The sequence below is a fragment of the Canis aureus genome, chromosome 24, assembly GCF_053574225.1.
Source record: "Canis aureus isolate CA01 chromosome 24, VMU_Caureus_v.1.0, whole genome shotgun sequence".
Classification (NCBI taxonomy): Eukaryota; Metazoa; Chordata; class Mammalia; order Carnivora; family Canidae; genus Canis; species Canis aureus.
In genome coordinates, this window is record NC_135634.1 from 43,467,247 (window position 1) to 43,493,653 (window position 26,407).

The 26,407-nt window shown below is 40.7% G+C and overlaps 1 long non-coding RNA gene across 1 annotated transcript; it reads left to right on the top strand.

The window, feature by feature from the left end:
- Window positions 1-24,103, top strand: LOC144296168 (uncharacterized). The gene is made up of 2 exons (XR_013363324.1): window positions 1-129; window positions 23,014-24,103. It is a non-coding gene; the product is annotated as an uncharacterized LOC144296168 (long non-coding RNA).
- The last annotated feature ends 2,304 nt before the right edge of the window (window positions 24,104-26,407 follow it).

The following is a 26,407-nucleotide window of genomic DNA, read 5'->3' on the forward strand; positions in this document are numbered from 1 at the left end:
AGGAAGTGAAAACACTTGAAACCAGACGTCCTCCCAACTAGCAGCCAGGCTGCCAGCTGAAACAAGTGTGACCAGGTTGGAGAAACAGGGAGAGACAGTCTTAGCCAACCTGATTTCTTTCTCAGAAAAGTAAGTAGTCTATTGCTAAAAGTTTTTATAAAATTGATGATGTGTGGATATTTATAGGCGTTTAATTGAGTTTTAGAAAATGGGGGATATACATTTTTGAGGAAGTAAGTGCATTTGGCTTTCCTTCCTCTTTATAGGACTCTCCCCAAATTTAAAATATGTTCTTATACATATATTTATCTTATTTTATTTTTTTTGTAAACAGAAAGTGGATTAAGATAATGTAGTTTATTATTTTTTAAGATTTATTTATTCTTTCATGAGAGACAGAGAGAGGCAGAGACCGAGGCAGAGGGAGAAGCAGGCTCCCATGGGGAGCCCGATGAGGGACTTGATCCCAGGATTCAGGCATCATGACCTGAGCTGAAGTAAGACGCTCAACCACTGAGCCACCCAGGTGCCCTGTAGTTTATTTTTTAATTGGATTTATTGGGGTATAATTTACATACAGTAAAAAATCATCCTTTTAATCCTACCATTGAGAGATTTTTAAACTTTTTTTTTTTTGAGAGAGAGCAAAGGGTGGGGCAAAAGGGGAGGGAGAGAGAGAATCTAAAGCAGGCTCCAGGCTGAGCTCAGTCAATCTCACAACCCTGAGATCATGACCTGAACTGAAATCATGAGTCAGATGCTCAACCAACTGAGCCAGTCAGACGCCCCTGTTCTTCAAGTTTTAGCTAATGTTTACTGTTGTATCATTCAAGACATAGAACAGATTCTAAACAAAAAAGTTCCCTTCTGCCCCTCTGTAGCCATCCCTTCTTCCATCCCTAACTCTTGGCAGACACTGATCTAATTTCTGTCTCTATAGTTTTGGCTTTTCCAGAATAGCATAAAAAATGAATCACGCATTTGGTATCTTTTTTGTGTTTGGTTTCTTTCACTTGGCATAATGCTTTTGAGGTTTACCCATATTGTGTGTGTCAGTGTGTGTTACTGTAGCTTAACTATTTCTTTTTATTGCTGAATAGTATTCTTGGTATAAATATACCAAGATTTGTTTATCTATTCACCAGTTGTGGGCATTTGGACTGTTTCCACTTTTTTTGGCTATTTTGCATAATTCTGCTCTGAACATTTGTGTATAGGTTTTTGTGTGAACATATGTTGTCATTTCTCTTGGGTAAATCCTAGGAGTGGAATGGCTGGGTCATCTGGTAACTGTGTAAACTTTTTAAGAAACCGCCAAACCATTTCCCAAAGTCGTGCAGCCACCAAATACTATCCAATTCCAGAACATTTTTGTCTCCCCACAAAGAAACTCCATACCTATTAACAAGCAGTCATACCTCATTCTCTCCTCCCCCAAGACCCTGGTAACCATTCACCTACTGTATATCTCTTCAGATTTGCCAATTCTGGACATTTCCTGTAAATGGAACCAGATAGTATGTGGGATTTTTTTTACTTCTGGTTTCTTTCACTTAACATAATGTATTCAAGATTCATGCATGTTGTAGCACATACCATTCCTTTTCATGGCTGAATAATATTCTACTGTATGGAACAACCCCACTTTCTTTATCTGTTTGTCAGTTGATGGGCACTTGGGTTGTTTTCACTTTTGGCTTTATGCACAATGCTGTTCTGGACATTTTGTACATGTTTTGTATGGACATATGTTTTCATTTTGGGGGGGTATATACATTGCATGAAATTGCTAGGACATGTGGTGATTCTATATTTATGTTTTGAGAAATTGCCAATTGTTTTCCAAAGCAGTTACATCATTTTACATTCCCACCAGCAGGGTATGAAGGTTCCAATTTCTCCACATCATCTCCAACACTAGTTATTGGCTGTCCTTTCAATGCTAGATCTCCTAATGGGTATGAAGTGGTATTTCGTGGTGGTTCTAATTGATGTTTCCCTAAGGACTAGTGATGATAAGCATCTTTTCATGTCTTCTTGGTAATTTATATGCCTTCTTTGGATAAAATGTCTATTTAATTCTTGTGCTTTCTAAAAAACTGTGTTATTTATCTTTTAATTGTTAAGTTATAAGAGTTCAAAAGTGGAAATTTTAAATATGGAAAAAATGATATACTTTTTATTTTATTTTATTTTATTTTTTTTACTTTTTATTTTATGATCTAAACTTTTTGTGATCTATAAAATTAATATCTGTCTAACTTAAGGTTGCAAAGATTTTTCTCCTATTTTTTTCCCCTAAAAGTTGTATAATTTTTGGTTGTACATTCAGGTCTATGATCCATTCAAGTTTAATTTTGTGTATGATTCAAGGTACAGTTGAAAGTTCACTTTAAAAAAATATAAATATATGGATATAATTGTTTCAGCACTATTTGTTGAAAAGATTCTCCATTTACTATTGATTTACTTTGACATTTTTGGCACTAATCCCTTGATGATATACACATGAGTCTTTTTCTGGACACTATGTTCCATTGACCTATCATTGGTGTAGGTTTCTCCATACACCAATATCACACTGCCTTAATTAGTGTAGTTCTTGTAGTAAATCTTAAAATTTGGTAGTGTTGTTCCTTCAAGTTTGTTTTTCTTTTTCAAAGTTTTTTTGTGGATATCTAGTGTATTGTATATTTTGCTTTTCTGTATACATTTTAGAATCAACTTGTTAATTCCTATTTTTTTTTTAAAGGCTTCTGGGGTTTTGCACTGAACGTAAAGATCAATTTGGAAAGAATTGACAATGGAACAATATTGGGTTTTCTGATTTATGCATATATCCACAAGGAGATTATGTTCAGGAAGGCTCATTTTTTTTTGCTCAGTTCCTGTATGTTTATCTCTCATAGTTGACAATTAGTCTAAGTCAAAAGTGACAATTCCCTTTCTCTTGCCAAGGCTGGTTCAGGAATGGGCTTGTGACTCAGTTCCAGCCAATGAGGCTGGAGGGGAGTTGACCTTCAGAGCTCTGAGAAAGGTGTTTCTGTCCTTGGAAGACTCAGGAAGAGAGGCCCTGTTCTTTCTCTGCATGTTGTAATGTCTAGATATGACATAGGAATTGTTGCAGTCATCTGTGAGAGGAATCAGAATGAGGGCAAACGGCCAACATGCAGAAGGTGACAAATCAAAAAGACAGAGAAACCCTGGACCTTGAGGACCATGTGAAACCAGGGAAGTAATCAACCTTGGAGTCTACATGGCCTTCCTTGTGATGTGACAAAAAGATTTTCATGATGGCTCCAGTCTATATGAGTTGGGGTTTTCTGCTATATGTAGTAGAAATCATCTAATCTCATATATCCATTCTTATCAGCTAATAAAAGACATTCCTGAAAAATCACGGCTGTAGATTTTTCACTTAAAGAGTATTTTTAGTTTATATTCCCACTGTTTCTTTCTTTATTTTTTTGTCCACTGTTTCTTCAAAGCTTGTATGTTGCTTTTTAAATTTATGAATTCAATATATAAATTCAGTCTCATTGTAAAGATACAAACAATACAAACCTGATAAGTGTAAAAAGTCAGTGTTTTCCTCCAGCCTCCTCTTATCCCAAAGCTAATCTAAAACTCTTCTTGGAAAATAACCATTATTGGCAATTTGTTCTGTATCCTTCTGGATCTTTTTCTATGCGTGAAAGGGACATATATAAATATATGCTAAAAACATACCTTATTTGCAAGTTTGTAGGCACAGGTGAATGACTATTTAAAATTCGCAGAGACTTTTTAAAAGCAATTAAGAACCTTTGCCAAATATGTGTTGAAATTATTCTAAATGTTTTTCCTTATATGGGAAAACATATTGAGATACACATTATATATTATACCTCAGAATTTAGTAGGTAGTCCTACAATAACTTTCTGGTAACCTTTAAAAAAGATAAAAATGTGTATCTAAAAAGAAATATACTAATTTCATTGAATACTGCCTGTGGTAGTTATGAAGCACACATTCACAATGGATGACATAATGACAATCTCAACCAGTCCTGTTAGAATTACACTCTTCCACCTGTTGTGATTTTGCTCCCTTGCTATCCAGAACACTTTTCTCTTCCACCCATAAAGTCTAGGGCTATGACTTTAAGTGGAGGGACTTAAAAACTCTAAACAAAGTGTTTAACCACATAGGGTAATGTGACTTCATGAATTAGAGTTGTATGGATCAAACAAATAAAATCCATATTAAAAGAAAAGTTCATAATTCCCCCCCAGACTCCTATAGTCCCATTCTGTGAATTAATTGACAATCATTTTCTTTATCTTATGCTGGTGTGTGTGTGTGTGTGTGTGTGTGTGTGTGTGTTTAAAATGGAACTACGTGTTACTCTTTAAGTAGGATACAGGCTTGACTCTGTAATAAAGCCCCCAAATAACAGTGGCTCCACAAGACAGAAGTTTATTTCTTGTTCATGAAAGAGACCAGTTACAAGCAGTCTAGGAGGTACGGACTTTCTACAGTGTCAGTGACACAAACTCTTTCCAGCTCATGGTGCTGTCATCCCCAGGTATCTTGCTCATCTATGAGATGTCTTCACTCTAACCCAAGGAGGGAGTGAAAATCCAGGGGAAGGCATTTTCCTTGCTAAAGGCACAACCCTGAAGTTGCATGCATCACATCTGCTCTCATCTCACTGGCCGTAGTTTAATCACAAACCACACTTCGCTGCAGGGGAGGCTGAGGAGAAGCAGACAGGGTTGGAGGGGTTCAGACAATCCCGGGCTGCCTCCCAAGAGGCATCCCCAGCACTGATTTGTTGCTGTTCATATCAAGTCATCTTTACTAGTGAAGGCTGAACCCGGATGACTGAATTCTCAGGTTAGAGAATGACACACACAAAAAAGGCAGAAGAGGTAAAGAAAAAGATTGATTGATTTAACTAAAATGTAAAACTTCGGAACAGTAAAAAATACCATATGCAAGTTAAAAGGCACATGGCATGTTGTGAAAATGGTTTACAACGTATATAATAGGCAAGGGCTTAATCTTAAATACTAACAGATCTTAGAAATCTGTAAGAAATAAATACTTCGGTTAAAAGTGGGCAAAGGGTTGGGGCACCTGGGTGGCTTAGGTCATGATCTCAGGGTCCTGGGATGATGCCCCGCATTGGGCAATGCCTGTTCAGGAGGGAGCCTACTTCTGCCTTTTACACTGCTCCTCCCCCTGCTCCTGCTCTCTCTCTTTCTCAAATGAATAACTAAAATCTTTTTTAAAAATGGGCAAAGGGGGATCCCTGGGTGGCGCAGCGGTTTGGTGCCTGCCTTTGGCCCAGGGCGCGATCCTGGAGACCCGGGATCGAATCCCACATCGGGCTCCCGGTGCATGGAGCCTGCTTCTCCCTCTGCCTATGTCTCTGCCTCTCTCTCTCTCTCTCTCTCTCTGTGACTATCATAAATAAATAAAAATTAAAAAAAAAATAAAAATGGGCAAAGGATGTCAGTGATAATTTAGAAAAAGAGAAATACAATGAGCAAATAAATATACGAAAAATAAACATTTAAGCATGCTATATGATTTTTTTAAGTGCAAATTAAACAGCCATGGAAACCACTTATCACACAGACAGGCTATTTGTGCTGAAACTTTATGTGTTGTGGGTTCTTGTCTGGGAGGAGGGAGAGAGGTTTTGGGGGCATTCCCATGCTCTGTTGGTTGGAGTATAATCAAAACAAACCTTTGAGAGGGCCATTTGGCAACATGCATCAAAACCCTTGAAAAAGTACATACTTGCCTCAGAAATTGTACATTAGAAACGTGTCCTAAGGAAAAAGTATGTTCTCTCATATTTGGAAAACTCAACACAGAATTGTTTACATAATATGGAAAAACCCAGAAACAATATAAATGCCCCACAAAATGGAATTGGATAAGTAATTTACTTTCTGTCCATATAATGGACTTCTCTGAAGCAATTAATTATTTTGTATATTTATCTTAAAAGGGAAGGGTGGTTATTACGTGTTTTTAAGCAGGAAGTTATAAACAGTATGTGCAATATGGGCCCATTTTAATAAAAATATCTCCGTGAGTCATTTAGGATGCAAGTTACAAGGAACAGAAAATTCAATTTAAACCCACTTCAACAAGCAAATGTATTCGCATATAAGTAGAGACTCCAGAAGTAAGATAGGTTTTGGTGTTAGCTTAATTTAGCAGCTCAGAAAGTTCCTTAAAAAACTAATTTCTTTTTATATCTCTTTTCTGCCTTCTGAAGTGTCCGCTTCAGCTGAATGCGAGTTAGAGTTGTGGTGGCAAGTTGGCTGCCAATAGCTTCCCACTGTTCAAACACAGAGAAGGAAAGATCATCTCTTCCCAGGCCTTCGGTGGGAGTCTAGGCTTCGCTGAGTGGGCCATCGTGATCATGTGCCTTTCCCAGTGGCCAGAGGGATGCTTTGTGTTGATTGGCTTAGATCTGGATCAGGTGCTGGTCCCTAAAACAAGCACCATGGCTAGAGCCTAAGATTATTGTAATTTAGTTTGGCCAACCTGGGCTCCGTAATGGAGGTAGACATGGGGTAAATCCAACAAATCATCATGGGTGTTCTACAATGGTATGAGGTGGAATGGATGTTGGGAAGCTCCTCCTCACTACAGAAAAAAGACTAGAAGGATGTACACCAAAGTGCCAACCAACAGTGCTCATCTTCAGGTGGAATTATGGGGAATTTTGATTTTTCTTTTTGTGCCTATCTGTTATTTTACACTTTTGACAACAAACGTATTACTTGCATAACTTTAAAAAGAAATGAAGGCTATAAGGATGAGGAAAAGTTGGTGTATAACACTTGCAATATAATTAGCAGCTTGAGAGACTTAAAGCAGACATGTTGGCAAACAGGAAATATGAATTTTCAGAATGGCACCAACTGTGCCTCGCAGCAGCTTCTAACTGCCTTTCTCTCGCCTCTGTTATGAAATTGTGGTCATTTCTATAGATGTAATGTGAGATTTTTGAAAGCCAGTCTTGCTTAAAATGGCTGGTTCCAGTGGCTTGAATTTTTCCCTTATGCTGGGGTGGGAAAACTTTTTAGCTTTATCTAGGAATGTTTTCTCTTGTCACCTTTAAGCACCATGAAGTGAGTCAGAACTCCAGAAAGGTTGCAAAAGGGGAAGCACTGGTCCTGGGTTCCTCTACTTCCTTCTTAGACAGAGGCGCTGAGTGATCATCCAAGAAGTGGCTACCAAAAAAGTCACCACTTTCTCTGAGGTCCTGTGGCTCTCTATACTGGAAATCACAGAGTGACACTGGCTGCAGCCAGCACGGAAGGGGCCCTGGGTCTGAAGGCTCAGGGGCCTGGGACAATGCGAAGTGAGGCCCTTCTCTTGATTCACTTTTGTTAGTGAATCCTGGTAGTGGGAGTTCTTCCTAGGATTCATGGAGAAACTTCTGCTGCTCTTCTTTTTTTCCTGGAAAAAAGAACCCATTTTTCCACTGGCAGAAAAGACTCCCACTGGTAACTTAAGGTAAGGAGTTCTTTTTTTTTTTTTTTAATTTTTTTTTTAATTTTTATTTATTTATGATAGTTACAGAGAGAGAGAGAGGCAGAGACACAGGCATAGGGAGAAGCAGGCTCCATGCATCGGGAGCCCGATGTGGGATTCGATCCTGGGTCTCCAGGATCACGCCCTGGGCCAAAGGCAGGCGCCAAACCGCTGCGCCACCCAGGGATCCCAAGGTAAGGAGTTCTCATGTCAGGCTGGGCATCCTGTTTCTCATTTTTTATTTTTTTCTGCTTGAAATTGATTCTCAGCTCTGCATTTTGTTTTTACCTGATCATGGCCTTCTGGACTTATCCCCTTGATGGCAAACAAGTAATGGGCATTTTGGTTTCATGATGAGAACGATACTTAACCAAAAGGATTGAAATGCTCCAGTTTGAGTGGTCAGGGCACTCTGGTCTCAGTAGGAAAATACCTGTGGGAGAGGAAATGAGGCCCCAAGGTGGATATTGGATGGTCTTAAGGATCCATTCTGTGTTTCTCCTGGTAATGTCACCCAACCCCTACCAGAATGTAGACTTCATTCAAGGAAGGACCTTGTTTGTCTTGTTCAGTGGTGCATCCACAGCGTCTAGAACAGTCAGAGGCACTCAACACATACCTGGTAAATGGATGAATAGGAAGCTGGCTAGCTGGATGGATGAAAGTTTCTTATTTTTTAGAATCACTGTCTCATGAGAAGTTTTCCTTGACTCTCCCAGGAAGATTAGAGTCCCTGCTCTGATTAGAGTCCCTCCACGGCACTTTGGATGAAAACACTCAAGTCATAGAATTGAAACTATTTGCTTACGCATCTATCTTCCCTAAAAGATTCTGAGCTCCACAAATACAAGGATTTGACCTTAATTTTCCATTTAACTATAGATATTTCACAGTACTGTAGTACATAGCAGAATAAAATAATAATACTGTGGCAACCTTGTGAGTGTCTCTCAGCTTGTGGCATATGCTTATTAAGTAGATCAGGATATTACATTAATTGGGGCCTCTTTGCTTCTTCAATGGTGATGCATTATTAACTTCTTACACTTTACTTTTCATTGCTTCCAAGGGAACAAGCATACTTCTATTTTCAGCTGTTATTTCACTACCTTTCTGTTGAACCTGTAAGTACACTGAATGTAGATTACATTTCCAGGATCAAATTAGTCACCTCCTGATGTCATACAAAGAGGCATCTAATCTCAGGAGCAAACAATCTCTACATCTTAAAATAGGATGCATTATTTCTGGAGGACCAGCTAGAGATAGCACATCCTTTTTTGGTTATATGAATTCTTACTGCTCTGCTCCCACAAGGTCCCCTGACTGGTCCCCACTCACTTTTGGCTCATCCCTTTTATCACCAGTGGTCCTCTCTCTGGAAACTGCACTTCCTCCAGTAAGAACACTTGCTATCTGACTGGGTCACATTTCCTTGGGGTCCAGGTGGGAATCTGCGTAGTACCACTCTGACAACTCTGAAAGAGCAAATGTCCTTATGTGGCTCCAGTCCTGGATCATCCAGAAATAATGTTTGTTTTGAGACCAAACATTTAGGAAGTCAAGACATAGACTGAGTGGCAACCACATATTTAAGATTAGGGCAGGTGGGAAGTCTGAAACAAGGTAGATGCTCAGTGGGCAGCCCGGGTGGCTCAGCGGTTTAGCGCCGCCTTCGGCCCAGGGTGTGATCCTGGAGACCCAGGATCGAGTACCACATCAGGCTCCCTGCATGGAGCCTGCTTCTCCCTCTACCTGTGTCTCTGCCTCTCTCTCTCTCTGTCTCTCTGTCTCTCATGAATAAATAAATAAAATCTTAAAAAAAAAAAAAACCAAGGTAGATGCTCAGGTTAGGTCAAATTGGCAATAACCATAGCCTGACGATGTAAGCCTGATTCTTTGGTGGACTTTGTGGGAGTCTGAGCCCATGGATACTGATGGTTTAAGTGGCCAAGGAGGTGGTGAAAAGGAAGGTAGGAAATTTAGAATTTTATTGGAAGGTTCTGAATATTAGAGTCTCACAAGGTCAGAGTGATACAGATGGATATTTGTGGTGAATGTATTTCAACCATTGTCCCCCTATTTCCTGCCCCAGTTTTTCATGCAAGAAAAAGAATACCTTCCTCAGATCCTCTTCTTGGAAATAGGAGAAAAAACTCACCTTTGTCTAACCTAAAGTTTGGGATTTTCATACATTTTCTCCAAATCATAGTATGTGAAATTAATCTATGATTTGCCATCTCTCTCAAAAACTGTACCAGTGTTTATTCTTGCTCCTATTTCCAAACCAGTGAAGTTCTTAGTTCTTTCTCCAGATCCTGTAGGTGTAAGGTTGGGTATACTTGAGACTTGTTTCTTGAGTAAGGCTTGTATTGCTATATACTTCCCTCTTAGGACTGCCTTTGCTGCATCCCAAAATTTTTGAACAGTTGTATTTTCTTTCCTTCTTTCTTTCTTTAAAGATTTTATTTATTTGATAGAGAGTGAGTGAAAGAGCACAAACAGGGGGAGTGGCAGAGAGGGAGGGAGAAGCAGGCTACCTGCAGAGCAGGGAGCCTAAAGTGGGGCTCAATCCCAGGACTCTGGGATCATGACCTGAGTTGAAGGCAGACGCTTAACTGACTGAGACAGCCAGGTGCCCTGACCCATTATTCTTTAGTAGGGTGCTCTTTAACCTCCATGTATTTGAGTTCCTTCCAAATTTCCTCTTGTGATTGAGTTCAAGTTTCAAAACATTGTGGTTTGAAAATATGCAGGGAATAATACCAATCTTTTGGTACTGAGTGAGACCTGATTTGTGACTCAATATGTGATCTATTTTGGAGAATGTTCCAGGTGTACTCAAGAAGGATGTGTATTCTGTTGCTTTAGGACGGCATGTTCTGAATATATCTGTGAAGTCCATCTGGTCCAGTGTGTCATTTAAAACCTTTGTTTCCTTGTTGATCTTTTGGCTTAAATGATCTTCCCATTGATGTAAGTGGGATGTTAAAGTCCCCTGCTATTATTGTATTATTATCAATGGGTTTCTTTAATTTTGTTATTAATTGGTTTATGTAATTGGCAGCTCCCATGTTTGGGGCATAAATATTTACAATTGTTAAATCTTCCTGTTGGATAGACCCTTTAATTATGATATAGTGTCCTTCCTCATCTCTTAGTAAAGACGTTGGTTTAAAATCTAATTTGTCTGATATAAGGATTGCCACTCCAGCTTTCTTTTGATGTCCATTAGCATGATAAATCGTTTTCCACCCCCTCACTTTAAATCTGGAAGTGTCTTTGGGTCTAAAATATGTCTCTCATAAGCAGCATATTGATGAATCTTCCTTTTTTATCCAATCTGATACCTTGTGTCTTTTAATTGGGGCATTTAGCCCATTTACATTCAGAGTAACTATTGAAAGATATGAATTTAATGCCATTGTATTACCTGTAAAGTCACTGTTCCTTTCTGGTCTGTGTTACTTTGGGGCTCTTTCTTCACTTAGAGGATCCCTTTTAATGTTTCTTGCAGGATTGGTTTAGTGAACACAAATTCTTTTAGTTTCTGTATATCCTGGAAGCTCTTTATCTCTCCTATTCTGAGTGACATCCTAGCTGGATAAAGTATTCTTGGCTGCATATTTTTCTCATTTAGCATCCTGAATGTATCATGCCAGTCCTTTCTGGCCTGACAGGTCTCTGTGGATAGGTCTGCTGCCAGTCTGATGTTTCTACTCTTGTAGGTTATGGACCTCTTGTTCTGAGCTGCTTTCAGGATTTTCTCTTTGTCTCTGAGATTTGCAAGCTTCACTATTATATGTCAAGGTGTTGACCTATCTTAACTGATTTTTGAGGGGGGTTCTCTATGCCTCCTGGACTTGAATGCCTTTTTCCTTTCCCAGATTAGTGAAGTTCTCAGCTAGAATTTGCTCAAATATACCTCCCCCCCTTCTTCTTCTTCTGGAACCTCAATTATTCTAATATTGTTTCATTTTGTGGTATCACTTATCTCTCGAATCCTCTCCTTGTGATCCAGTAGTTATCTTTCCTTTTCTGTTCCTTTATTCTCCATTTTGTTTTCTGCATCACTAATTCTCTCTTCTGCCTCATTTATCCTACCCATTAGAGCCTCCATTTTTTATTGCATCTCATTAATAGCCTTTTTTATTTTGACCTGATTAGATTTTAGTTCTTTTATTCTCCAGAAAGGGATCCTCTAGTGTCTTCTGTGCTTTTTTTCAAGCCCAGCAAGTATCTTTATAATCATTATTCTGAACTCTAGTTCTGACATCTTACTTAGATTCATACTGCTTAGGTCCCTGGCAGTCAGTACTGCCTCTTATTCTCTTTTTTGGGAGTGAGTTTTTCCATCTTGTCATTCTGTCCAGAGTAAAATAGATGAATGAGAGAACAAAATACTAAAATAACAACAATGACCCCAGAGAAATATACACTAAACAAATCAGAAGAGACCAGAAACTACAAAGAAAAAAGAGAGAGATTGAGAGAGAGAATATAATCAGACAGGTGAACAGAACAGAGCAATATACTAGATCCTGGTGTATTTTGGTCTATTTGTTAGAAGAAACTAGTTCCCAAAATTTTAAAGAAAGAAAAACATATATATACAAAACTAAAAATAAATTCAATGAAAGGATAGAATGCAACTGTAAAATGAAAATTAAAGAAGATTTGCAAAAAGTGGTCATTTTTCTATTTGTAGAATTGCAGTAATTATTCTCTTAGGTCTCTGGTTGAGTTCACAGGTGTTCAGAATGATTTGATAGCTATCTAGCTGAATTCCAGGCACCAGAGGAAACTAGGGTCCTTCCCTAGTAGGGTCCTTTCCCTACTCTTCCATCATATTCCTCCCTTCTCCAATGAAGTAAATTTCTTAAGGACAGAGACCATATCTCGTTCATCTTTGCAGGCTCAGCATTTAGCACAGTGCCTGACACAAAGTGGGTAGACAACAAATGTTTATTGAATGAATAAATGAGTGGATGTATGAATAGAGAAAATAGGATATGGGCATGAATTTTAAAATTCTGATTATACATTTTTTGTACATTTTATACATTTTTTGATTATACATTTTATACATTTTTTTGATCATTCAAAGGTAGTTGAATGATAACACAGTTGAGGTTTTCAATATTAATATTTTTTTTGGTCACCAATACTTAGAATGTAATTTCTATTAAAAAGTACAAAATATAGTTACAAATAATGTTTGCAAAATAGCAATAATAATAAATGCTCTTTATTTGGGAATACATCTGTCATATAAACAGATACATATAATGGTCATATTTTAAGATGATCACAAGGATAAATATTGAAATAGCCATTTGCTCTATAAATATGATTCAAAATTCTTTCTTTATTCAAAATTCTATAAAACTTCTAAAAGGCAAATATAAATGCTAATGGAAGTAACCAAGAATTCTAATAACTTGGTATAAGTGGACTTTACTATGGAAAAATGTAAGTCCATCCATATGGTAATAGACTCTGCTGTGGTCAGGAGGCTTATATCCCTGCCAAAGAAACTGTAAATATATAGGTTTCTGAAAACTGAGAAGAATCAATTATATAATAGTTGAGTAAAAGTTCAAGTTAATAATCAACTATGTGCCAAGTAAAAATTTACAAAGAAGGCAAAAGTTAAAGCATTCCATGGGTTTTACTTTCAATTATATATCGTACAGTTTTCAGGTCTAGAGAGTTGACTTTGCATGACCTATAATCAAGTATAATATATATTACTCAAAGACACCTACTACAGATAAGAGTACTTGACAAGTGATGTATATTATAAGTGGATTTCAAAACTAAGGTAGTTCTTTTTCATCAGTGAAACAAATCACAACCTGTAGAAAAGGTTAGTAAGAATAGCTGTAATTACATTGTACCTTAATTGAGGGAAATATAATTAAATTTGGCAGGAAGTTTACAATAATCCCCAAAGCTGAGTCAGAGAGAGAAGGCTAAAGAGCTTCATGGAATCTGCTGATTTCAGCTTTTCCAAGATTATACTAATAAAACATCTGGTTAATGGCTAAAGCCAGGTGTGGTCTGCCGAGGCAGAAAGGTGTGTCTTTTTGCTTGGGATGAGCCAACTATTTTAACCGTGCAAGAAAGAAAGCCAATGACTATGGTATAGAGGATTGCCTACCAGCAAAACACACAATTCACTATCTTGGCAGCTATTATTGATTTATAAGCTTTAATAATGTTAAAGAGATACACAGGTAAATTAATTTTTGAAAAGCTTAATGATTTCAATAATGCAATATTAAAATACCTTCAGCATATCTCAAAAATAAATGCAGAACCAAGAGCGAAAGGCAAAATCCTCTCAGATTCTGGGAAATATTATTGGCAATGAATCACATGCTTAGCAACATACACATTGCTGTTTGCTTTTTGTGGTTTATAGACATCATATTGACCTTTGGCACCTGGAGAGAGAGGGAGTAATGGAAAAAATAACATTTGTTTACTGCCTGCCTATTGGTGTCGGGAGCTCAGGACTGTGAAAGCTCCATGATGTCAGAGACTTGGTGTGTTTTGGTTACTGTAGTATCTCCAACTCTTAGATCCATGCTGGTGGGCATACATGTGCAGGTTTACCTTACTTTATCTGAAAGTACAGTGTTCCCATGAAACCTTTTTTTTTTTTTTAGATTTTATTTATTTATTTATTTATTTATTTGAGATAGAGAGCACAAGCAGGGGGAGGAGCAGAGGGAGAGAGAGAGAGAAAGGATCTCAAGCAGACTCCACACTGAGCACAGAGCCTGATGTGAGGCTTGACCTTAAGGTCCTGAGATCATGACCTGAGCGGAAATCAAGAGTCGGACACATATCCGACTGAACCACCCAGGTGCCTCCACCCCCCCCTTGAAACCTTTTGTAAGCCAAAATGGCATAAAGCAAAAAAGCAATTGCCATTAATTTATATGGAGAAATTTATGAATATTGCCAGACCCAAAAAATCACCTCCCATAGACTTTTCTGATACCAGAGGACACATCTTGCTAATGGATGCACAAAATAAACAGGGATAAAGCTCACAGATGCACTTCAAAACTCTGGCAGCCAAGAGCTGGGATCTGAGCACGGTCCTGGGGGAGCGGGCCTGCTCTTGCTGCTGGGGGTGCATGCTGCCTCTATGATGGCTCCCTGCAGAACAACTGCTGGATGCTATTCTTTTCTTTCTTTCTTTCTTTTTTTTTTTTCAAAAACAAAAATCCTCTTTCTTTAAGTTAGTGGAAACAGGAACCAATATAGGTCTATTACAAAAGCGAAGTGGTGAAACAAGAACTTCCGAAAAGTGGATAATACCTGTCACTGGAAGTCGCTAACTGAGGGAATAAATGTCTATCTGTTGAGCCTGCCATGTTTGTTCTTGGCTATTTCATGCCAATGCAGAGAGCTCCAACCAAGCAGAATCGAATAACTTGTATTTTAACCAGTGCACTGTAATTTCATATAAATTCATTATTTAAGTGTATGTGAAAACTCATGTAAAATGTCGTTACATATAATACTATTATAGTTAGTATTATTGTACAATCTTTTCCTGAAATCCTGAAATGCCTCTTTTGTCTATTTCTATCTGCAAATATATCTAGGACAAGGAAATGTGCCATTAAGCTCTGTCCTTTTTTTTTTTTGTCCTTTTTGTTATCGTCGTTACTGTGATGTTTCGATCACACACAGTTACTATTATTTAGATTACAAAATGAAAACAGCTTTATCACCATTCTTATGAACTACCTTCTGTTCAATACTACCTCCTTGAGTATTTATTTATCCTGCAGGTTTGAGGATTTGTTTCACCCAACCCTTGTTCGTGGGCAACCTGGTGTTTCAACATCGCAAGTAAACATGTGTGTGCACAATTTCTTTTAAGATGTGTTTTTAGACTTTAAGCAGTTCAGAAAAGGCCACGTTTCTATTAAAGGTGGCAGGTCTCTGGGTTAACGAAACCTATGAGTACTTAGAAGAACATCTGTAAATCAAAATTTTGGTCAGACCAAAATTGGGGAGGGAAGCTGGAGAATTTCCTTTTATAAAGAAAAAGGCAAGATCAAACTCAAAAAGCTAACTGCACTCAGAAAATGTTTAATTTTTCTGTCTTCAGAAATCACAGGATACACCTACAGAGGCTTTGTGATTTCATCCAGTTCCCATGTCACCTCCGAGAGCTGTTCTCAGATGATCAACAACCCACAGCTAATATTTACTAAGTGCTTGCTCTTGATGTCGAGTGACTGGTGCTCAGTAGACACTGGTTTCCTCCCTTCCTTCCTGGCTGCTTTGAAGAGAATAACAGAGGAGATCACCAAAGCTTCCCAGACCGGAGTGATTTTTTTAAATACCAAAGAAGTAAGGCCACAATTAGGGCAGAGGGGAAGGCATGTTTAAAGAGAGGAGGGCATGTTTATTGTGGGAGAGCAGGTCTGACCATTCGGGGAGGGTGTTGAGAACTATTCTGGAAGTATCCACTTCTTCCCATTGATGTTCTGCTGGTAGCCACAGAAATTATCTCTGAGCACTTTGAAATTATCTCTGAGGATTGTTTTCAGCTGATGGTCCTTTCCACTGGCGTTAGGTCAGATACTGGCCCCAACCCTGGCCGATACTGCCCAGCTGACTGTGAGCACCCAGGAAGGAAAGGCCCTCCTCCCTCTCAGAGAACTTTCCTTCTTCAGAAACTTCCAGGTGGAGGTTCTGGGGAGGGTATGGATGGACCCACAGGAGGCCTTTCTCAGCTACCTGGAGCTGAGGTGGTAGCTGAGGCTGCTTTTCTCTGCTAGATCAGTCTGCTGTGGCTGCCAAAACAGAATTCCACAGACAGAGTGGCTTAAACCACAGAGATTTATTTCCTCGCAGTTTTGGAGGCTGTGAGTCTGAGATCGAGGGGCTGGCAGGGTTGGTCTTCTCTGAGGTCTCTTCTCGGCTGGCCAATGATCGTCACCTCGCTGCCTCTTTACATGGTCTCTTCTCTGCTCACATGCATCTCTAGGGTCTGTGTGTGTCCTAATCTCCTTTTCTTGCAAGGATGCAAGGGCACCAGTCAGATGAAATTACAGCCCACCCTAATGGCCTCGTTCTAACTTAATTACCTCTTTAAAGACTCTGTCTCCAGATACAGTCACATTCTGAGGTTCTGCGGGCTAGAGCTTTGATGTATGAATTTTGGGGGGAGGGGGTATAATTCAGATCATAACACCTGCTAAGTCTTTTTTTTCTTTTTATTCACTTTTTAAAAGATTTTATTTATTTATTCATGAGACACACACACACATACAGAGGCAGAGACACAGGTAGAGGGAGAAGCAGGCTTCATGCAGATCTTGGGTCTCCAGGATCAGGCCCTGGGCTGCAGGCAGCGCTAAACCACTGAGCCACCCGAGTTGCCCCCCCTTTTTTCTTTTTAAAAAAAGTTCAGTTCGCCTGCACCAATATGGTCCTGTTAGGAAGAAACTCAGCAAACAACAATAACCAAATATCATCTCAGAAATCAGAAGAATTGGGTTTGAAGCCAGACTTCGCCATTGACCAGCAGCACCCTGAGAGGAAGTGTGGGGAGCCCGTCACAACCTTTAGGTATCATCTTTCCCTGATGTGGGGTACCTGGCCTGGTGGTTTAGTGGCCACGTCCTGCAGGTGGACTGCCTGGTCCAAGCTCCAGCATCACCATCGCCAGCTAGTGAACCCTGGCTGAGTTCCTTCCTACGTCTATCTCTCAAGTTTTCTTTTTGGAAAAATGTGAGTAATGACTGTGCCTCCTCCTGGGGCTTGGTGTGCTGACGGAAGAAGTCAGCTCCCACCAGAGCTGTTTCCTAGTGAGCAATTGGCATGAATTATCTACTGTTACATTTTGTCTGTGTCATTACCCTCTTCCGATCTTCCTTCCAGGCCTTTCCTTCACATTAGCATATATCCAATGTTCCCTTAGTTTTCTTTGGAAGTGGGGTGTCTGTTCAGGAATGGTTGCCCTCGGAGGTGAGAGAAGGGGGAGCTCCCCTAGCTCAGTGACCCAGGGCTCATGAGGAGGACAAGGTAGGTTGTGCCCCTCCGTGGAAGGACTCTGTTTCCCTCCACCCTGCTGCTGACTAGGACAAGGACACAAGGTGGGGAGGAAGAATGTGCTGCCACTCGTTCATTAGCTTCCTGGAGAAATGGCTCCAGGTACACGTGCTGTTTTGGGGCCACTAGCACCATCTTTTCATACCAATGTGAACATGAACAAAGACCAACCAAAGGAGAAAGACCAAGGCCATCTATGCAGAGTTTGCTAGAGCAAGGGAGTCAGCCTCACTTGTGTTTAAGCAGAGCCTCAGAGGCGGGCAGAGGAGTGGGTGAGCTTAGGGTAGAAATGGGGAAGCTTCATGTGTGCCCTGATGGGAGCCTGGGGCTGGGGGAAGCTGGAGACAGGCTAACCAGAAGTGGGGTGTCTATGTGACTATAATATAGGAGACATATTTGGCGCTCTCTGGTTGGCTCTAAGTTGAAAGTAGGGACATAAATTAGGGAAGCTGCTAATTATTAATCAAGTCCTGTTTGGGGCCCATTGTTAAGGAGGTTGTTGTTTGGCCTGGTTTACAAGAGACAGCAGGCTGCTTTCCTGAGCTAGTTACTGTGGATGAGGGCTTGGTTTCCTGGCAGGTTGCTACAGGTTTTGGATCAGAGTTTAATTTGCGTGGATGGGTTGGCCATATCTGTTCGTTTATTCCGTTTCCCATCAAGGTTAGGTAGCATGTTGCACCTCAGGGGTTTGTTCTAAGCAGGGCTCTTAGGAAGGATGAAAGGAGTTGCTTCACTGATTTTGATATGTACCCATCCCACCCTTCCCACACATCTGCTTCCAGCGGGATTTTTGTAGGGAGTGGCGGAGGCTGGTTCTGATTTCATCAGGGCAGTTGTGGAACAAATGTGATTCTTAGCTCCAGGGTTTTATTTTGGAGCCGAAGTCAAGGGAACATTTTGGGCTGGAGGCAAATAGGTATTTCCATTTTAGAATTTCCAAAGAAAAAGGCTCTAGGAATTATCAATGAGGGGAGGTAATATGTATAGAAGAGGACTTATTATATGGCTTTTGTTGCTATGAGCTCTTGATATGCAAATATACCTCTGAGAAGGAATATGAATTTGAAGATTGGGAGATTCTGTTTGGCTGCATGAGCCTGAATAAATTACTCATCTTCTGAGTTCTCATAAATAAATTAAAGGCAATAAAACTTGCCCTCATTGATTTTGCAGATTTGCAACTCTCTTGGAGATATTATGTCTACAAAAAGGATTCTTTTTTTTTTTTTCTTAAAGATTTTATTTATTTATTTGAGAGAGAGAGGGAGAGAGAGCACAGAAGGAGAGGGAGAAGCAGACTCCTCCCCACTGAGCAGGGAGCCTGATGTGGGGCCCCATCACAGGACCCTGAGGTCATGACCTGAGCTCAAGGCAGACACTTAACCATTGAGCCACCCAGGTGCTCCTACAGAGATAATTTTAAGCCACTTGCTGTGGTAGTAGTGGGTTCACTGTGTACATTTCTCCTTTGCCAGGCTGCTTGCTCTGCAAAGCTCCTATCAAACACCACTGGGCAGGCAGGAGTGGGCATGTCATCTTGCCTCTTAACCTGTGGCATGTGCTGCTCCTAATTTTAATCATGCATGGCTCCTTTTTGCCTGCAAAGTGAATTTTAACCCTTGGAATGGAATTCAAGGCCCTTGAAATCTGGTCCTGGACTTTGTGTGTTCTTAGTCCTCTGAATAAGCCTTCAGGCCACCAGACTGGATCTGCTCATTATCCTCTGAAGCTCCTGGGTTTTGCCCCCACCTTGGCTCTTGCCATTCTCTGTTGCCTGCAATCTGTACCTCTCCTCATCTCTACCCACCTTACCCTTGACCCTGCTTTGCTCTAGTTTTCAACCTCGAAAGGCTGGATTTGAGTCTCACCTTTTCCAAGAAGCTTTCTCTCACAGACTCTGTGACTCTGTGACCCCTTCTATTCTGAGCACCCCCTCCCACCTCGCCCCGCCAGAGACACCCAACTTTCTTATTCATTTGGCAGATAAGTAAAATAATACATGATGGTTCTGGTGATTCTTACCTAATTATATCGCATTCTGCTTCTTCCACTGGGCAAGAGGCTTAGGTGTGTTAGTGCCTGTGTCTTACCACCTGGTAACCTCACCTCTTAGGATATGCATTGTATGTTTCTTTTTTTTTTTTTTTTTTTTTTTTTTTTTTTTTTTTTGCATTGTATGTTTCAATGTGCAATGAAGAGTGGTAGAGTAGAGTAGAATGATGCAATAATGTGCCGCATCGATCAGTGTGTTAGACATATTAGAAAGCCCCAGAAACTAGTTCTTGCCTGGTCTCAACAATATAGTTCTCTGAAAGCACATCAGATCTGGAGGGAGAAGGGTTTACTATAGCTGCAGCTATAGTAATTCGGGGAGAGAAAAGAAGGTTGTAAAATTTTTTTTTCAAAGGAAGCACAATGAGAGTTACTCATGCTCTGTGTAGCGTTTCAAGTCTTAGAACATAGTGAGGTCAAGCCCCACTCCTTGCTGTTGGGAACATGCCAGTCAGATGAACCAGATAGGTGTGTAGGGGCTGTGCAGGTGGGGGGTATTCAGGTGCAGGGAAGTCCTGCAGAGCAGAAATGAGGAGTCCAGCAGGGAAGCTATAGACATGGCTGGGATTCTAGGCAGAATGGGGGATGGGGAGCAAGACTGAATAATAGGGGAGCATAGCCCATGAGCTAAGTCAGACCCAGCAACAGTGAGCTCAAGAGTGGGCATTGTTGGGAGTCCCAGGCAGACAGGGAGGCCATCACCATTGTAGCACCTGTCAACAGTAACCCCCTAATTCTGGGACTCAGAGGCTGGGTTTTAGGTCCTGGGAGGGGGCCTGGCAGGACAAGACAGGGCCTGTCCTAGATTGCTGGCAGTTGTATTTGAGGCTCAGCCGGGGGGAATAAGATGAGGATCTTCCGGATCAAGGGCAGGACCAATCTTGTCTCAAGGGAAAAAGCCCAGATGCTCCTGGCCCAAGTTAAGGGCTGGCTCTTGAAGATGATGTAGATAGAGAGCAAAGATGCAGAGCTTGCAATCCTGTATGGCTGTGATGTTAGGAACCAAGCACCAGAGAAGTGAAGTGGTATCCACAATCACATTCATCGCTGGTGGCAGACCTAGGCTTGAAGCCCAGTTCTTGTGACTCCCCCAGGCAGGGCAGGGTTCTAACTTACCAGAGCCTGCATGCCATCTTCACTGGGGCCCTCCATGTCTGTGACGGTGCTGTGAGGACAGTTGGAGGAGTGTGTTCTGGGGGTGAGCAATGAGAAGGCATTTAATGTGGGCAGATATGAGTTTTTCTGTTGATTATTGAAGGGTTCTGGTGTAAGATTTCAACCGAAAAATATGCAGCTAAAAGAAAGCATAATGACAAGTTTGACGATGACAATGACCATTCCCATTTCTATTCCTCTGGGGCTGAAGAGTAGAGAAATAAATGCCTCGAGTTTGACCACATGACAATGGCACAAAATCTATCTGAACAGTGGAAATTCTCCCCTGGGTGAGAACACATTATGGTGACAACACAATATGCTGGAGGAGAATGGATGCCTTTGGCAAGGGATTTCATAAGGAGCTGTGGTATCTCAGATTCTCGGCAATGGTGACATGCCCTTTAGGAAATCAAAATACTGTGCCTCTTCAGGGTCCTCTTCATATATTTTCAATGCTAGGGTCCTACATCTAAGAACATAAACCCCTTTAGGTTACCTCAAATAATAGATGAGTGTGTTATATTTTTAGAACCCAAGGACAGAAAATGTAGAGCATGTCAGTGGAATCAGGAATCCAGAAGCCCAGGCTGTTCTCTCTCTGTCTTGCAAGGGCTTTTGGAGCCTCGCAGGGACCTTGTGGTTCCCTCTGCTTTTCCCTTACCTCTCTTGGTCACTTTCTTCTACTCACCCGTGCTCCAACATGACTGGCAGGCCAATCATATAACATCACACTCAGACTCCATTCTCTGTGAGAATTCTTCAGTTAGATTTTTAAGAGGCAGATTGGTGGATTCAGCAGTGTCCAAATTATTCTCCATGAGTCAGATGTCTACCCTGGCTCCAATCAACTCTGATGAGGGAGGTGATGTGACATGTGGTGAGGAATTAAGTAGAGCCACAGTGGGGAGGTAGAGGTTGGCAACTTTACAGTAGACTTTTAGAGACAGAGGTCCTGAAATCTGGGGGATCCCCAGACTATGGCATGATGTGCTATTCACTCCTATGCATGCTTGAGAAGATTTTATTTATTTATTTATTTAAGATTTTATTTATTTATTTAATAGAGAGAATGAGCAGAGGAAGGAGAAGCAGACTCTCTGCCGAGCAGGGAGCCTGATGTGGGGCTTGATCCTGGCACTCCAGGATCATGACCTGGGCTGCAGGCAGACACCCAGGTGCCCTTGAGAAGATTTTATAAGGCTATTACACTATCTTACCATTTTAGTGGCCACAAGCCTCTCAGCTATCCTACGATCCCAGCATCTTCCTGGACATGCAGTCTTCCAGCTTAACAACAGAAACAGTGTTTCTACAAATGAGGTCCAGTTGACATTGGGGGCCAATGACATTGGCCAAAGAAGAACTCACAGCCTGCATTCATTTGACCTTGCATTTGACATGAACATCTTTGCAGTGGTTGAGAGAGTGGGCTCTGGAGTTGTACTCTGAAACCACATCCTAGTCCCTCTGCACAGTAACCATATGGCCCTGAGCAGGTTACTTAGCCTCTTTAAATCTGTTTCCCTATTTGTGAAAAGTGCACAATAAAACCACGTGGTGGAAAACAAAACATACCCCAGGGTTGGTGACGAATATGCTTTAAAAGCAGTTTTGATCCCTAGAAAGTAGTGGGTGTCACCTGTGATTGCTGTCATTTTGTTAATATCCCTGTCATGTCTTATGGACCCAAATGAATTCAGGCCTCTGCATCAATGGCTTCCCCATAGTCCTTATAGCTCTTGCCCTAACGTCTTCCCCAGATCTTTGTACTTGCTAAGTGTTAGCAAGTGCTTGGTGATTCATCAACAGAGTTTTACAATGTTGTGTTTTGTGGCTCCAAATTGAAAAAGTCCTCACAATCAAAGATGGAAGAGGATGCACAAAGAATAATTGAATAATTGACCCAATTTTGAGTAATTTGTTGAGTTCTGAGAGTACATGTTTCAAACCTTCCTTTTGGATCATTTGAGTATGTGCCCCTGTCTTGAAATAAAGTGAAGGCCCCAGATGATTTCTCCCATTTCCTTGATCCACATCAATGCTATCTAAAGTCCTCCTCTATAGAGAAAAATGTGCAATTTGTTTCTTGAAATTTATATAAGACCACAGAGCTGGAAAACCACACGGGAAGCTTTAAGATCACTGTTTCTTGTTCTTTAATCCTGCAGGAGCCAAGTTGCCCTGAAAGATCATGAACTTGTCATCTGAGCACTGCAACATATCAGATTGGCTGAGGCTGGAAGCAACAGTGAAGGCCTCTGTGTACATGGTTGCCTTCTTCTTTACCACATTTGTCACTGTCATCATCATCACGATAGTGTCCCAGAATTCAAAGCTGAAGAAAGAGGTCCGATACGTCCTCCTGTGCCATCATCTGCTGTGCATCTCCTCCTACTGTGGCCTGGGGGTGGTTTTCCAAGGGATGCGGGCTCTGCTGGCCAACAGCCCTGTGCTGATGTGCTGGGTGGTATTTGGGGTCCAGCTAAGTGTTGGAGAAGGGATCCTCTTCACACTGGCCTTGATGGCTGTCAACACTTACCTGGCCATTTGCTGGCCTTTGAAATCTCTGTCCTTTGTAGATTCAGTTAAGTATAGGATTCTGGCTGGGTCTTGGATAATTATTATATTCAAGAATGTTTGCTTATTCCTCATAGAGGGCACTACCTCCACTCAGGTGGCTGTCTTAAAATCTGAACCCCTTTGCCCTGTGATCTTGAATGGCTCTGCTGCCAGAGCCATTGGCATGGTTTTCCTTTTCTTTCTTCTGTTCATCATTCTTATAAGTTACTCTCTGATCTACCAAGAGGGAAAACGAGCTGGCCATTTTAATAGATCAAATATCAAGGCAAGGAAAACAGTCCTTATTCATTTAGTGCAGATGGGTTTACATGTAATACCAACCCTGGTATTCATAGGTTTGGGAAAGATGTGTGGGGTGTTTTTCTTTGCTTTAAATATGGTGCTTTTTGGAGTCTTTGCATTTGCCCAGTGTCTTAACCCTTTGATCTATGGACTCTGGAATAGAGAGCTGCAGAGTAAATTGTACCATTGGATGTGCTGTCAGCTATAGTGTGGTCACATGATGAACAACAGAGAGCCAGTTTAACCCAAAACTCAGTCATTTTGATCAATAACTCTAGCCTTAATGGACCATCAGCTAGGCTTGAGGACTTGCTTTTTACTAAACCTAAAATTGGTGCCTTGGTTTGATGTTGAAAGTAATATGAATAAATCAGAGTAATTCACCTGGCTTGCAAACTTCGCTGCTGTGTACACTGAAATGGCCTCCATGAAATCATTTTATGTCTTTAATTCTAAACCCAGATCAATATTTTTGGTAGCATGTCCTACTGTGTTTCAGTAATGAGGCAGCTTTTGAGAATGCACTTGTTTTTAAAAACTGAGAAACAGTCCATGGTTGATATGAAGAGAAGTTTGGCTGTTCCCCTTATATTAATTAGGCATAGGCTTGGCTACATATAATAGCAAAACAGAAACAAAATAATAGTGATTTTTTTTTAAGGATTGAGATTTTTTTTAAATTTTTATTTATTTATGATAGAGAGAGAGAGAGAGAGAGAGAGAGGCAGAGACACAGGTAGAGGGAGAAGCAGGCTCCATGCACTGGGAGCCCAACGTGGGATTCGATCCCGGGTCTCCAGGATCGCGCCCTGGGCCAAAGGCAGGCGCTAAACCGCTGCGCCACCCAGGGATCCCGAGATTTTTTTTTTATATAAAAGAAATCTGGAGGGAAACAATCCAGTCCTATATGGTAGCTCTGTAGGCAACCGGTTCATTGTCCTCTACTCTGCCATGATTACTATACTACCTCATGACCCAAGGTGGCTGTCAGTGCTCCTGTCATCACATTCATACCCAAGCCAACAGGAAGGAGGGAGTGGCAAAGGAGGGTCTATACCTTCCTTCCAAAGACACTTTTTAGAAGTTACACAAAACACTTTTTCTTATATCTAATTGGCCAAAACTTAGTCATATGGCTATGCCTGGCTTTAAGAGAAAGTGGGAATAAATTTTAGCTGGGTACTAGTGTCCCCAGATAAAAATTGGGGTTCTTAATATTAAGAAAGGAAGGAAGAATGGATATTAGGAGGTAAATTTCTTTCAGGGGCCACTTTCCTCTCAACCAAGTAAAGTAAAAAGAGAGACAATGGATGGGTTATAATCATCACAAAAATATACTCTGTCTTTCAATGTGATACTTGGAGTTAATTTTTCAAGATCCCAGAACACTTCAATTGTATTAACAGTTCTCAATGAGAATGGCATCAAGAAGAGCATTGAATTGGTTTTAACATGGGAATTAACTCATGATTTAAATCTAAGCCATTTCGAAGCAGTACAAAATAAAGTCTTTCAAGGGAGTTTACATATGAGATTTCTTTAGATGAAATGTCAACTTCTAAGTCAGTCAGGATTCAATTCTAGAAACAGGAATCATCACTCTAGGTATTTTAAACAGATGAGGCTTAATATGGGATTTTTAAAAAATATGGGATTTAGATGCTTACAAAGACACTGGCAGGGCTGGAGGAGTGGAAATCAGAAGTCGCTCCTTGTTAGTGTCAAGATCCCATTACAGCTGGGATCTGGTGGGCAAGCAGCTACTTCCACCATTGCAAACCAACACCCCCCCCCCCCCCACCAGGCCTCTCTTAATGTAGTGAATTTGCAAAAGAAAGAGCAACTGGAAGATGGCCTCCTCTTCCTTCCATCTTCCAAATATCAAGTGATTGTCTCTAACTGGTGAAACATGTTTGGCATCCAGACCCTAAGAGCAAAGGAGTCTGGGAAATGTAGTCCCTAGTTTCACAGGAACAAGAAGTTATTCCAAAATGGGGGTGAAATGAGGATTGGAAGGGCCAATCCATGGGATCCACCATTCTGACCTTTAGTTTTATTTACAGGTGATAACAGCAACCAAAACAAAATAGTTGCTCATCTATTGAGCAACTATTATGCTCCTGACACTGTAAGCCATTTTATATACAGTATACCAAATCCTCACAACAGATATATAATGTAGATATTATTATTCCTGGTTTGCAAATGAGAAAAGCTGATGCTTAGAAAGGCCTTACAGGAGCTTAGGAGGTCAAGACCTTCCCTTTCAGAAAAGGGAAAGGTCCATTTACATGACTGAAGGTGATCATTTTATCACTGCTTGAGAGTTGGACCCATTGCTTAGGAAATCTGGGCTTCAGTTCTCTACTTTGCTTTGGGTATGGACACTTGCCTTGTGGTAAAGAACCTCTTTTTCACCTATTGTTCTGATCATACTCTCTCATCCTTAGGCTCCACCACTTTGTTTTCAGATTCTAGTGGCTTCTGTATCATGTCTAGACTCCATTTTGGCTCCAAGTCCTTCTTGCCTCTTTGGGCATTCAGTCTGTCTTCTCTCTTCCTCCATCTTCAATTCTGAGATTTCAAAGCACGACCTTCTCTTTTGAAATATGCAAGTCTCTCTCCAGGGCAGAAGAGACTTCCAGGGCTGATTATCTTTGTGTCTTGGCACTTGACACAGTGCCTGTAGATGGCAGGCAC